The following is a 15,105-nucleotide window of genomic DNA, read 5'->3' on the forward strand; positions in this document are numbered from 1 at the left end:
CAGTCACCTCTAAAACAAAAAAAAAAAAAAAAAAATGGGCCTTTTTGCCTGTGAATTTTCATTTGTGAATATGAAATTTGGGCGAAAACAACAAGCAAGTTCATCAAATAGAACTTTGAATAGATATTTCTGTCATATTCAGTGAAGCCAAACAGTACGTTTTTCCACAGCAACGTAAAGACAGGCGGGAAAAAGACAAAAGGAAGGAAGTAAAACAAAACCCCAGAGACAGGAAACAGGAAGTAACTAAAACCCACAACTATGACAGTCATGCGAATGTAGCAGCATAGAGATATTGTCTATTTATCTATGCACTGCTGCACGTAATGAGCCGGGCGATGGCCAATCAGGGAAACGAGCGGCGTATAAAAGTGACAGCTCGTTCCCCGGGTCCGTCCTCTCTGCACTTCACCTGACGCGTCATTTCCGGGTCAGAGCTGTCGGTCCTCAACAGATTGCTGTGCGCCGCTTCGTGCCCCCCTGAGTTTACTCCTGTGCGTGGCCTTTGTGTGGTTGAGAGCTCTGGTGACTGTCTGCAGCCCTCTCGCTTCCCTTGTGTGGGTGCGTATGCCCATCTTCAACAGGTTAAACGGCGATCAGGCCGCGATAATCAGCTGACTGGGGCCACTGCTGTTTTGTCTCCACAAGAGGTTTCCTCCGCGTTGCTCTGGCGGAGCGAGTGGTCTTGCCACGGCGGCTCGGCCCGCGAGTTTAATAAACCTTTTTAACCGGGGTTGCGTCCCTCTTTCTTAACCAGATGCATGCGTGTTTCCTACTCTCCCTGTCCCTGTGTTATTTACATTAGGTTTATTTGGTTGTATTTTGTTTATTTCGATTTTGTATTCTTTCTTTCATCCCATTCATTTAGTTATTTGACTTAGTTTGATTTCAATTGTCTCCTTTGTTTCTTATGTTTGCTGGGTTAATTTGAGGGGTTTGTCCCTTGGTATTGTTTATTATAAGTTCTAATTTAAACGATTTATTTTTGTATATTTTTGGTTTGTTTGAACTTTGGTTTGATTTTGAATGATTTTGTTGGTTTCTCTTCTGTTGTTGCCCCCATCCCACTAATTTGTTTTCCCCCTTTTCAGCTGCTGGAGGCCGGTGGTGGTGACGGTGCCGGTGAAAGGTGGTGGTGTCCTCCGGTTTGTGTGCTGTGCTCCCCTGGGATTTGGTCACTTCACTGTCCATCACGTGTGTGTGTGTGGGTGTTTTAAGTTGGTATTACTTTTTCATATTTGTTTGGCTCACTCCCCCTTCACTAGCACTCGCCCACCCCGATGCCTCAGCTCCTGATCAGGTCCCCCTTTTTCCTCCCTGTGTGAATGGTTTGCTTTTAAAAATACAATTTAATAAACTTGTCCTTTTTAAACTTTGGAACCACGTCTCTGCCCATCAGTAGAAACGGACCTGTGTGTCGATTTCCCTGGGTGAAATTCCCGGGGTGGCGTTGTCGTGCAACCGTTAGTGTGTACAAGCATACATATAGTACTCCGATTAATCACTTCCTCCTACTCCTCCCTCGCCACACTAAGGTAAGCGAGCTCCGTATTAAAGGCACAGATAAGACAGTGGCAATGATTTTCTCATCTTACTCTCACAAAGAAAGCAAATACATGCTCCAATTTCCAGCCGAGCACCTCTGTCCACGCTGGGAATGAGAAGGTGTTGGTGCTTAGAACAATGGAAATCAAAAATAACTCCCACTTCGATGCGATGAGACATCTCTACAGTGTATGCAGTGTGGATATATGCAGCGTGAAGGAATGCTCTTAATTTAGCCGCTGATAACGTGTGATCCAACTATTGGCATTCTGAGCTCAATTAAGCAGCTATAATCCAAACAAACTCACCACCTGCAGAGAGGGAAGTGCTGCCAGGGCCTCTGTGAAACGCTGTGATGTAACACCGTGATAGGTGTGGGGTGCAGCTGGGCTGAGAGAAGTGTACCTGCTGTTCTATTAACAAACCTCATTTCCATAATGAAAACAACAGTTAATTGTCAAAAAGGGAGGATGAGAGAAAGCGCGAATAAATGCGTGTGTGTGTGAACTTTGGTTGTGTAAATGTATTCACAAATGGACAGCAGGAAAATAGCAACATACAGTGATTAAATACAGTAATCAAATGGTAACTCACTGCACTTATGGCTAATTAATACACAGGACTTGGTAATTTAATGTAATTGGGAAGAGCAGCATGGTGACTGGATCATTCAGACCTCACATCGTTACACAATTGTCTAATGTTCAAATGTGTGTGTGGCTATGTGTTACCCAGGTTGTGGGGACATAAATCTCTTGATACAGTCACGTTGTGGGGACTCGCCTTTCTTATTAGGACGAAACGCAAGAGTCATTACGTAAATCGTTATATTTTAGGCTGTCTGTTTTCGTTTTGCCATTGTTAACAAGGAAGCAGGGGAATGTTTAAACTTAAAAAAAAGTCAATATACTTCATAACTCAGACTAGCTAACAGGCGGTGTTTGCTTGCCTCGTCCATCCGCCCCACCCTCCTCTGTCTGTGGACTTTCTTGCTCTTTATACTCCGTCACCTTGCTCCGGGCGTCTAATATTGCCACAGATGGGTTTACAGCGGAGTTAGCTGAAAGCGTGGAGTGTCTCATACAGACGAGAGGTGTTGTCAAAGAGTTTGTATTTGACGCTCCGGGAATGAGACCAGGCTCAAACTCACTGTCCTGCCTCCTTTCTGATCGTCTCAAAACAGCCCACAGCTCAACAGCAGGGAGACAAACCGAGTAAAACTTATTGCAGTAGCACCGTGGAAAACAACTTCTTCACAAGCCTTTAGGCTCCTGAGAAATCTTAATATTGTATTTTTTCTTCATATCAGTGTATCAGTGACAATTTGTCATTCAAAAGGTTCTTAATAGGGCAAAATAAGATCCTGCACACTTTCAACATGAAGAAAATAACATTTGAGTCATGAATATTCATGAAACAAATTGAATTATGTTGGAGAAATTGAATTATCTCAAGGCCTTGGCAGTTTCTGCACTTGCTACACACAAAAAAAAACTTAAAGCTGCACTAATCATTCATATCAACAATGAACAGATCAGTTTTAGAGGTAAAGCTGAGAGTGAAAACGCTGATGTCAATGAAAAGTTAACAGGCAACCTTTCATCTTTGCGATTAAAAGTTAGCCACAAGAGGCAGTCTGTAAAATCACTTTATTCTGTGAACTGAGAGCAGTTTCATCACCTGCCTTCATTTGGAATAACTAACCAGCTTAGATAGCCGGGGTTAGTTTACAAGACGCCTGACTGACTGTGGTTCTTGCCCCATCGGACTTCTTTTCAGCAATTTCGCCTCGTTCCCACATGTCGGGTGTTAACTAGGGGAGACTTTAAGATTACTCAGAGGAATGATGGCAAAAGCAACAAAAAGTAAGACTTTGTTTCTATGAAAGTGGAATTTCTCTTTAAAGCCAAATGGCTGAGTAAGATGAATATGTTTTGCCACAGATTCCAGGCAGGCCGCTACAGGAAGCACGACAGCCAGCAGCAAAGCCTGAATGAAAATCCTGAGCCTCTCCCTTCCTCTGTCCCAGGGTGTTTGACTGCTGTGTAATGCATTCAGAGATATCACTCTAAAATTGTTTGGGGGGTCACTGGGAGTCAGGGTATGAGCCTTCGCAGATTGGAGAGATTGCCAGACTCCAGCAGACTGTGAAATGGAATATGTTGTGTGTGTGTGTGTGTGTGTGTGTGTGTGTGTGTGTGTGTGTGTGTGTGTCCCTCTCTCTCTCTCTTTGTATTTACACCAGGGCAGGACTTTATTGTATTGGACGCTCACAGCCCAGTCTGCTGAGAGACAGGCTGACCGCCCGGACCTGTCATTGTGTCTGTCAAACACCAGCCATTGGCAGCCATTTTGTAAAACACTGCACCACGACTCCTTTATTTAGTTCTGTCCTGCTCACTTCATCAGGCCTGCAGTGAGCAGTTCATGGGGGTGGATACGGACTGGTACATAAGGACTGAGGCTTGCTGGTTCGGTACGTTCAGGTTCGATCACTTTTAGGGTTTTAAACATCTCTCCTTTGACACACAGGAAGCCAGAGCAGTGATTTTCAGGGCCAGTGTAAGGTTCTCCACTTTCTTGGTGTTAACTTACCACCTACTGATTTCAGTTTTCACACCTGTGCATAACAATTATCCAGTTTCTGCCCCCATTTGCAAAATGAGAGCTGACAGTTGTGTCTAATTTGGATGAAAGTGTGGGCTGCATATTGTGGTAAGAGGCATAAATGTCTGCAGACTTTGATATGACTGATAGTAGAGATGTCAGATCACAAGTTAATCTGAGGGCACAGCAGTTTGCCACAGCTAGCGGCGATCTCCACACTGCGTTTGACCTGAGCATAAACGTAATATTTCTAATGGTTTGTTACACTAGAGTTGGCTTGTTGGCTGTGTTCAGGATTTGATTTTGGTGGGTCTAATGAGGCAAGGTAGAAAATTCAGCCAGTGTTATTGTAAAACTCTCTATAGTATGGCTACAATATACCACAATTCATGCAGGTTTGAATATTGTGAGACGCTTACCGATGTGACTCATCTCTTTCCTCGATGTTTCGTGTCATATTTGGGAAGGTATCAGCAGAAACCATGCAGTCAGCACTTCGGCTTTTGTTGCTTTTATGTGACTAGACAGCGAATGATATTTTCACAACGAAGAGGTCTCATATTTTTAGGTAGCGTTGTCAATGGCAACATTAATGGTTTCTATTGTAATGCCTCAAAGTACACAGACAAATTAATGTGATTTAGAAGCAAAGTAATCAGAATGTTTATGTCCAGGTCAGTGGTCAAAGGATCCTCAAATGCCGTAGCCAAGACACATCACATATCACCAGTTAAATCAACCACCACTTAAACTGGGACACCAGCGTTCCCCAGATGAATGGACTCTCCTCAGTAAACTGTCTTTCCACTCTGTCTTGCACTTCTCGGTCAGGTCCTTCTCAAAAGCAAGGTGAATTAAATGAGCTTTCCAGGGGTGTGACATGCATCTTGGTGCTCATTGAACACATTTCTCAGAGCAGGAAAAGAGTTCTCACAGCCTTTTACTGTTAAAGTCAAATCAAATGATGCATTTCTTCCCCAAGAAAAGTCGAACTGGGAAACTATCCAGGAATACCTGTCTGGATTTATCCGCCTGAGTTTGACTGGAATTACACTTAATTCTCCAGGATGAAGGTTTGGAGAAGATACAGATACAAAGCTGCCATTTGGTTCTGAGGTAACCACTAATGGCGAATACAGAGGCCCAGACCCTGGTAGTGGTGGTGACGGAGGAGGAATGCGAGAGAGATGGTGGTGGTGGTGGCTGCACTTGTCTCTTGCACTTGCGGCGAGAAGCACACTGTAAAGCCGCGAGCTGTAAAACTAAACCAATGAAGTGAAAGAGGCTAAATTCTGCTGAGCTGGAGAAGTTGGTGTGCCACATTTCTCCATGCTCGAGATTTAAAAGATGAATAAAGCCAGCCTGTTTTCCTCTCTTTAAACAACACCACGCCGTACGAAACACAACAGGAAGCAGCCCTCCTGATAGACATTGTAGCACTGGAGATAACATCACTGGCAACTGAGCCACTCAAATAAATAAAGTTTTCCACAACTTACAGATAAATACAAGCTACATCCAGTCATTGTCAGATATCAAGATGAAGAACACAAAAGCTCCTCTTCTGACTGCGCCATCAGCCGGATGTATCAGGACAATTTGTCACACGCTCTCAGCTTCAGTTTGATCTCTCGCTGTACGTCGCGGCAAGTGTTGTTCTATATCAGCAGCGCAGTATGTTACACTTGGCTTCCTGTCAATCACCTGACACCCACAGGAAATGGGAAGTCTCCCCGAAAGAAGAAAAAAATCTCTTTAAAAGCAAGCCGTGCACACTGTACTGCAGGATCCATGTCTTCTTAAATGCTGTGCTTTTGTGAACTGACAGCGATTCAGAAATGTTGCATGGTGTAGGCTTGTCAGTCAGATGCTACTCCTTATCGGGCATGCGTGACCAATTTAGCATGTTGAATTGGCAGCAGAAGCAGACGACAGTGATTAATGAATCTGTAATTCTCAGTGTCTTACCATTAGTAGTGATGTTGATGCCTGAGGAGAGATCAAAGGTCAAGAAGGCAAGTCATCAAAAGCAGCCTCTGGGAAGCCGAAATAGAAATTTCATGGGAATCTGGTCAGTACTCTAGTTTTTCTCCTCTTCCTGTGGAACCAAGTGTTGGACAGACCAAGCATCTGATATTGTCCACAAATAGTTCTGGTGTTGTGCTCATTGAGTCCCAGTTGTGGAGACAGCCAACCAATAAGAACGGGCCATAAAAAGCAACTGCAGTCCTGCTAACCCATTACTGCAGGTTCTGTGCTGACTGACATGAAAATATGTGCAATTCAGTTTTTTTCTGGTCATTTCCTAAATTAGGGGCTGGCTACTTCCAGTTCCTGTAAAGTATGTGTTAAGACATCAGAGCATCTGTTTACAAAAATTTGAATTTGCCCGAAGGAGGTTTGTTCAGGTTGCACAGTGGCCGTGCCAATGCAAAAAAAAAAAAAAAAAAAAGTTAAACCTGGTTCAATTTTTGCCAGGCTGCATTGCAAAATCAACTGCACATTCCTAGTAGATTACTTTGAAATATGAGTATTGCATCTAAAACAGTCATTGCAGTTATAATTTTACTGTTTACCATTCAAACTCCTGGCTCTGGTTATTGTGGCATGTGATACTTTACTCAAACTAGTCTTGCCTCATTTGATGTCTTGATGATGGTGGTGGAGACCGCTGTCTCACAGCCTGATCCAAAATCTTCCAAAGGTGTTATAAAGGCCATAGCATATACAGAAAGTCACATCATTTCCAACCTAATCAAACCATTCAGTGAGCCCTTGTGTCCAGTAGTGTCTGCATTTGTTATGTTGCTCCATTCTTCACCCTTTTCCAATAATTTGTGTCTCTGCATTTAAAGATATATAATTAAAGGACTACAATAGCACCATTCAAATCAGTATTCACTACATACAGTGTTGGCTGCTGTTCCCATTCTGTGCAGGCTGTAATTGAAAGCTCCCATGGAGAGTGTTAACACCCTTTCTGTCTGCCCACAGAGTAGCATGATCTTCTTCTGCTGAACTCAAAATCTCTCCAGTGGACTACGGAATGCCAGAAATACAGTATGAATTTTGGGGAGCTTTGGACAAAAAGATAGGCGCTAGTACAAGTATGAAGCCAGACTTCCATTAATTCCATTAATGATGTGTGTGTATGCCTATGTGTCCCTCATAATCACCACTACAGGGACACAGACACCAGACGTACAACAGTCTTTCTTATCTTTCAAAAAATGATGATGAAATAGTTATTAAACTAAACTATAATTGGGGGTTTTAATTAGTGATTTTAAAACAGAGATAGTTTGTGTGTGTGTGTGTGTGTGTGTGTGTGTGTGTGTGTGTGTAACATGTATTCCTTTTGTTGTGGGGACATAAATCTGTTTACTCAGTCTCATTGTGGGGACAAAATACAGGTCTCCATAATGTAAATCACAGGCATGCTTGTTCTTGTCAAAGTTAAAGTCAAAGTCGGGTTTATTGTCAATGTCTTCACATGTACCAGACAGACTGAGGAATCGAAATTACGTTTCCCACTATCCCACGGTGAGACAAGACAAGAAGTAAAGTGCACAGGCACAAAGAATAAAGACAGACATATGCTAACACTGCAGTAAACAATAAACAGAAAATAAATACTACAAATGAACAATAGGGAATAGGATTTCACAGCGTAAATGTAGAAGTAGCAGCAAAAAGTTTTATACATAATTTAGAGGATTGTAATTGTGCAAAGACAGTTATATCCTTACCCTAACCATCACAACTAAATGCCTAACCCCAAACCCCTGAACCAAACCCTGACACTCACCTAACCCTTCACACCCAGTCTGAACCTTCAAACAGTCTTTGAGGTTGTGATGCCCAGCCAAAATGTCCCCACTTCCCAAAAATGTCCTCACTCTGTGTGTTAAAAACTCCTCACTATAGCAAGTACAAGTATACACAAACACACACACACACACACACACACACACACAGAAAATTATGAATGGCATCACTTAGTGCTCAAGATGTTTTCTGACATGAATGAACTCAAATTGCTTTGGGCAGAAAGGTGAGTGAAGGCAACAGCAGACAATTCATGTTTCAACAGCAGCATTATTGATTGTATCAGGGGAAATCGGTATCTAACAAGTATGCACCATCCTCTGTGCTCTCACACCCACACACACACACACACACACACACACACACACACACCTATCACACACTACTATTAAATTAGCATTCTCTGGGCTGTAAGGAGAGCTGCAGGGCTCTGTGTTCAGTTCCCCCCGGGTTTCTATGTAATCTCTTTCTTCCAGCCTGCTATACTCCCTCCTGTACCGGCTCTCTCTCTCACACACACACACACACAACTAAGCATGCATGCATCTACACATTCCGCCGAGCATGTGCGCATATACACACACCGGCCCTGCCATGGTACCAGTCTCTTTGATTGCCCTCCAGTTCTCTAATGAATAATTTAGCTCCAAATACATTCTGACACAGTGACACCCAGATAAAGTAAGTGAGGGATGGAGCGAGGGAGGATGAAGAAGGAAAATAAGAAATGAGGACACATCCCCTCACAGGAGAGATATGGGTGAGTATGGGGTGGGGTGGTGGGGGGGTGTCCATGGAAGTGCTGAAAATAGGAAAGTTGTAGCTGAGGTGAAAGGAGATGGAAATGGGACAAGGATGCTGACTTTGCTGACAGAATTAGAGTGATGAGAGGAAACAGCTAAAGGGGATTTAAAGGAATTCAGTGGATTCCAATCATGACCCCCTGTGAAAGAAAAACCATGTCAAAATGTCCATCAGCACGTCTTAAACTTAGTCCACGGATATGCACAGTGTTTGGTGGGAAGCACTGAATGTAAACAGAAACTTTCTTTACAAGGAAACTCCAACTAGGGCACCTTTAAGTTTGCATGGACTGATAAAAACAGCAACACAAGACATCAGATTACTTACGAGACTCCAAAAAAATCTGAGGCTGCTATTTCACAGCAGTGCAGTATATTGACTATTATTCAATTCAAACCCACAAACACCAGCGCCAAGTTAGCAGGAAATGGAGTTTGCTGAACCTCACGTGCATCACCACAAGTGCCTCATGCATCAGGAGAAGTAAGAGCAGTGATTCCCCTCAGCCACTAACTAAATGTAGGCAGCAAACCTGAAAGCAGGCCTATCGACCCTCTCGCTTTTCCTGGAATTTTCCCATAGTTACCATTCTTTCACACTCTCCTTCCATTTAAATATTTTCCTGTAAATCTCCAAAATTTTAACCTTTCTGAAAAAAGGTTAGCTCTAATGTTGACGGGAGGAATTTGATCTGTTTGCTACATTCTCATCCGGTGGCAGGTGGCGGTATGTAGAACATTAGCTGTAACATCTAGTAATGAGAGGTCATTCACTCAAACAGCACCCGCTAATAAACAAAAAGAAGAAGATAATGGATGGACATGAAAGGGATGGAGTCCCTGCCAAAAAGACTAAAGGTCTGTGCAAGTCTTTCATCATGTGGGAGGAGGTTTACCTGTTCTTAATGAAGAGTAACATCGGCCAAAGTCATGCTTTTTGTAAAAAATATGTCACATGGATTTTAATGTATCACACAGAGAGAAAGGCAGCAGCATGAGAAACATGCTCCACCAATGACTTTATACTATCTCTACAAACCATTTTCATAACCACCCTCTCTTGCCAATTGTCTCTATCCAAAGCAATTTTATCCATACCAATGGCACAGCATCAGGGGCAGTTTTGGGGTTCAGTATCTTGCCCAAGGGTACTTCGGCATGTGAACTGCAGAGGCCAGGAGTTGAACCGCTGACCTCCTGACTGGTGGACGACCGCTCTACCTCCTGAGCCACGGCCACCCCAGGTGGGCTGGTAACCTCTCTCAAAAAGTCAGCCATAAGTGATGTGTCCATACAAGTAATACAAAAATGAACAAAGTGCTGAATTTATATTTCCTTTTGTGTTTTCATTTATTTAATACATTTATAAAATCACAGCATATCACTTTTAACAAGGAATCAACTTCTGACCATCTGACTGTAGTCACTTAATGTGAGAACTAGTTAACCCAGTCCTTGTTGCTCTGATATTTTAAAGCAAGTGGTTGCCTAGTGGTGATTTTAGGATGAGCTCTCTGTACCCTTGTATAAATGTAAAGGGTGTGTGAAGTGTGGTTAGGGTGGCAGGACAAAAGTCTGAAAGTCGAGATCCTCTCAAGGCTCAAGGACTCCAGCAGCAGAACATGGACAAAGATGTGTTAAATGATAGATCACACAGGGATCTCCAGGTCGCTGTGGCAAAAGTGCATTATTATCAAGACTGTGTTGAAGTCGTTCTCTGTGCCAGGGAGTCCATTCCCCTCCAGTTCAAAGGAATCGCCAACTCCATATTCCTGGATTACCCCTCAGGAGTTGCACAAGGCAGATCTGCATTCATTGAGGTCAGACGGTTGATCTGTGGATGAGATGGCATCATTCATATCTCGCACGACGTACTTAAATTATGTTAAAGTAAGTAAGATAAATGTGGACAACACATTTTAGGCCACTGGCTGCTTTGTAGTTCTTTCTCTCTTCTTCTCATGATCTCTACAATTGTTTAAACATGTTGGTTGACACTATGGCTGCAAAGCTATGCATACTGTTTTATGCCAGAGGAAGGAAGATGAATGTGTGGAGAGCATTTAATAGGCTTTTAGCTGCTCTTTATTTAGACATATCACCAGGGCTGGTCAGACTATGACACTTTACCCTTTTTATGAAAAACAAATGGTTCTTATTTTACCTTCGTATTAAGATACCATAAACATCCCAAACACAACCCATTCAGCAGTTAATAAAACTGAGCCTTAACACAAATTTACTATTACTATCACTGCTATTATTCCTGCTATTTTTTCTCCTAGTTTTCTATACCTACATCGTTCAAGATAACTCAAGTCCATTCAATCTCCCTTATTTAAATGGCTTAAAACGCCATCACCTACCCTGGAATATAGTTCACCCCAAACTGTGACCACGTCCAAAGCAGCTCTTGCAATGATACTATTTCTCTGTGCAAATGTCTTGTGTGATGCAACATCTAAAAGATATTCCTTCTTCTCACCTGTTCATAGGACAAACTCACGTATACATTATATCTTTTTGGATAAGAAGCATCTTCCATTAATGAGTAAGTGTGAATATAAGGCAATAGTAAACCCTGAACATGTTTTCAACATCAACAATGAACTCTTAGGCTTAGCTTTTATGCCAGTGTCACACAAAAAGTCCCAAAAATTCAGTAGGGGAACTCATGACAGCTACTGAGCTCACATGTCAAATAAACCACCTCCATAACAACTGAGTAAAGTAAATAAGTAAGATGGAACGGAAATCCTTTCATTTTTCTGGTAACCTGTACCTTTAAGACTTTCTCTTTTTTTACTCAGTGAGCACCTTAAGGATCCAACAGCTGGTTTGAAATCACAGAAGCACTATCTGATACCCATCCATCATCTGAAAGCATGGCCTCATAAATGTAAGCTACAGGCCATGCTCGGAGCCGTAAGAGCAGCATCATTACCACAGAGTCCATTGATTACCCAGTAATAATGTAGGCCTGATGGCCTGTAGGCATGTATAAATCTCTGAGCAGAGGAGTATTCTCTGATGGCTGACTCATAATTCAGTGGACAGGCAGTGGAGGGCGGGGCATTAAGTGTGTCCTGCTATAAAACTTTCCAGTGGACGTGGACGTAAAAAGCTTGAGTGAAATTAAGCCAAGACAAGATTCTGTTGGCTCATATTAGCTTTAACAACAAGTGGGTTAATTTAGACTCTTTTCATCTACTTTAAAAACGAACATTACACTATCTTACTTTTTTACATTACATTACATTCATTGAACTGATGCTTTTATCCAAAGTGACCTGTATTAAGTGCATTTAAAGATTTAAAAGCTCTACCAATGACAACAGTGTGGCACCATAATCATATCATTTCAAGGTTCCAAACTTCATTCATCCTCAAGTCCTAAGAAAGAAATTGTAACTCCAAAAGTAGACATATAAAAGAAAACAATGCACATTCAAAAATACTCATCAAACAGTTGGTTTGAACTAAGGTAATACAACAGGGAGGCCTTGCGGTTGCCAATCAGATTTCAAGGATGACCAATGGAGTATCTGAGAGCTGAGAAACATTCAATGACCCCAAGAAGAAGGAAAACCTTTCAAAAATCGCTTTGCAAAAGACTTTTATCTTGAGGTCTTGGATTACTCTTTAAAGAAACAGTGTCGCCAACCAGTGACTAATAACTTCAAGACCTTTATTTCTTGCCAAGGAGCAAAGGTGAGACACAAGAAGATGCACAAAAGCGACAATATTAGTGAAAGAAAGAATGGAGAAACAGGTGTAGTTGGAGATGTGCTGATGCAACCCATGCATCACAGCTGGTTGAGCAGTGAAATGGCAGAGGGTATGAGAGAGAATTTATGTCTGTTAGCTTTGGCTGAGCGTTGTCTGAGGCGGAAACCAGAGGGCAGGAACTTCAATTCTAAGTGCAGGGGGGAGTGTACTGTCAAATATGATGGATTCTGCTTTATTTAACAACCGTTTGTTGTACAGTTCAGATAGACTTTTCTGCTGAGTGCCAATAATTTTGCTTCTGACTTTCATCACCCTTGTTAATGATCTCTGTTTGAGGTTGAAAGAAAAAGAGAAAACTGACTCAAACATTTACACAACAACGTCATCAGGTATCTGTCAACACGGAACCCGGCTAGCTTCCTCAGACAAAAAGAAATACTGCTGGTTTTTCTTAGTCATCATATCCGTAATCCTATCAAAGGTCATCTTATTGTCATTTATGATGCCCAGATACAATCTCAACATTACTTGGAGGTGAAATCAATGCGCATCTTTGTTTTTTGTCATATTCAATTCTAAAAAGGCTTCTCATTCTACACCAGTTCAAAAACAGTTTAAAACAGGACTACAAGACATTCTGTATTGTTCAGCAGGTTTGCCATGAACCAGAGAGACACTAGCCAGGGTGCTAGGCAGCAGGACCTCCAGTGTCTCGAAATCTGGCCAAGTCCCCCAGAAAGGAGACTCCTATGAATCATCAGAGGAGGATTCAGACAGGAAGCTAGCCAACTCAGGAATGGGACATAGCTGGAGGTGAGGAGGCCAGTAGTTTGCCGACTCAGTAACCGGAGCTGGCAGGAGGCTAGCAGGCTGGCAGCTACCAGTCCAAGGTGCGGACTGAAGGCTAGCAGGCTGTGGTTTAGATGGCTGGGAAGCTGAGACAGAGTCTTGGGCTGATAGATGGAAACAGCTATAATCAATATATCACCAAGAGTTGCCAAATACTGTTAATGAGCACAGATTTTGGTTCGATACCTGACAGTATCAAACCTGGCAACTCTTGATGACAAGACTCTGGGAATCTGCACACAGTCTCTGCCCTGAATTGGTGTTGGTTTGAACAGCCTGTTGGATTTCTGTTTATGTGCAAGTTAAATGAAGGAGATATGTGTGATAGCTTTAGAAGTAGATGTATTTTTTCAGAGCCAGCATTCAGGGTTGGGCTTAAGAGCATTTTGTCAAACCTGAATCCTTTTAAATCCCTTATGAAATCTGATTATGTTTAGCTTTCAGTTACAAGTGTCTACTCAACACAGCAGCCATTACAGAATTAATGTGTAATCTACTGGAAAAGAAACACCTAAAATTGTGTCTTTAGTGTCAGATGTGTAAATCATATTACTGGAAAAAAATAGTATATTGGCTGTGGCAGGTTATTAATCAGATGTTCATGTTCTTTTAATGAAACCAGCTAAAACATCATTGTTAAACCGACAAAAGCGGGACACAGATATATAGATATGCATACACATCTAACACACATACACACAGACATACAGTTTGTGTGAGGAGTTACCAAGTTTCATAGAATCAATAAGTAGCCAGATCAAGTGTCCTTCACAAAGCACTAATTACTCCTGAGTGGGTGAGTGTTCCCAAGTAAGTGGCCATTAATGCTTTTTGTCATCTGATGACTGATTTTCCGCTCGGGCGCAAGCGAGCTCGTTCTTTTCCATTATTCAGTGACAAGGCCCCTGCCGTGTGCGTTTGATCTTAGCCACTTTTGGTTTTGATTATTTTTTTTCTGTAGTTGAGTCTCACCTCTGCCTTCCTGGAGCTGGAGAAGAATACAGAGACCGGCAGTGTTGCCTCGTGTTGAAACATTGGCTGAGTGTGCACTACAAGACCTTCTTAGCTTGTAAAAATTTAAAGCGTGGTCTTCAAGTCTGGTAGATAAGCCAAACTTCCACAAGGTCACCAAGCTATCAGTGTGATTTATGTGGAGGCTCGAGCTGCTCCAGCCGGTTATGTAGTGGTAAACAAAAAGATGGCTTAACTCCATGAAATCCTGGGTCAACAATTAGTAACAGAAAAGAAAAAAAGAACGATATCTGTGAAATAGAATCCATTTGCATTTCATTTCCATTAATTACATTGCTGTGTTTCCTATATTATTCTCAGATTTTTTTTATTATTATGGATTTTAGCTCATGAATATAAGAGTAGAGTAACTCAAGAAACAAAACAGAAAGTATATCTACAGTTTCAAGCTTTTGTTTTTTTTAAACAACAGCTAATAAATACCAGGTATTGCTTTTTGTTCAGTTGCCAGTATTGTTGGTAGAGGTGGGGAATTATGAGATAGGAGTCCAATGTTTATGACTTACAATGACAATATAATACTATATCCATTCAATTTGGACGTAATTATATTGGATGATGATAACGTGAGGCATCCACTGTTGTCTGATTTTAAGGCACTTTTTTATCATTAAGCAGCTAACAGTTGATATATTGCAGTTCAGTGGTAATTAGAACTTGGATGTTAATGTAATTTACAAATAGGAATTTGCAATTGCAATAAATCTGCATC

General features: G+C 41.8%; 1 long non-coding RNA gene across 1 annotated transcript; it reads left to right on the forward strand.

The window, feature by feature from the left end:
- The first annotated feature begins 445 nt into the window (after positions 1-445).
- On the forward strand, positions 446-1,376 carry LOC143339374 (uncharacterized). Its single transcript, XR_013079320.1, has 2 exons — positions 446-584; positions 1,092-1,376. It is a non-coding gene; the product is annotated as an uncharacterized LOC143339374 (long non-coding RNA).
- Positions 1,377-15,105: the final 13,729 nt, after the last annotated feature.

This window comes from Chaetodon auriga, chromosome 20, assembly GCF_051107435.1.
Source record: "Chaetodon auriga isolate fChaAug3 chromosome 20, fChaAug3.hap1, whole genome shotgun sequence".
NCBI classification, from domain to species: domain Eukaryota; kingdom Metazoa; phylum Chordata; class Actinopteri; order Chaetodontiformes; family Chaetodontidae; genus Chaetodon; species Chaetodon auriga.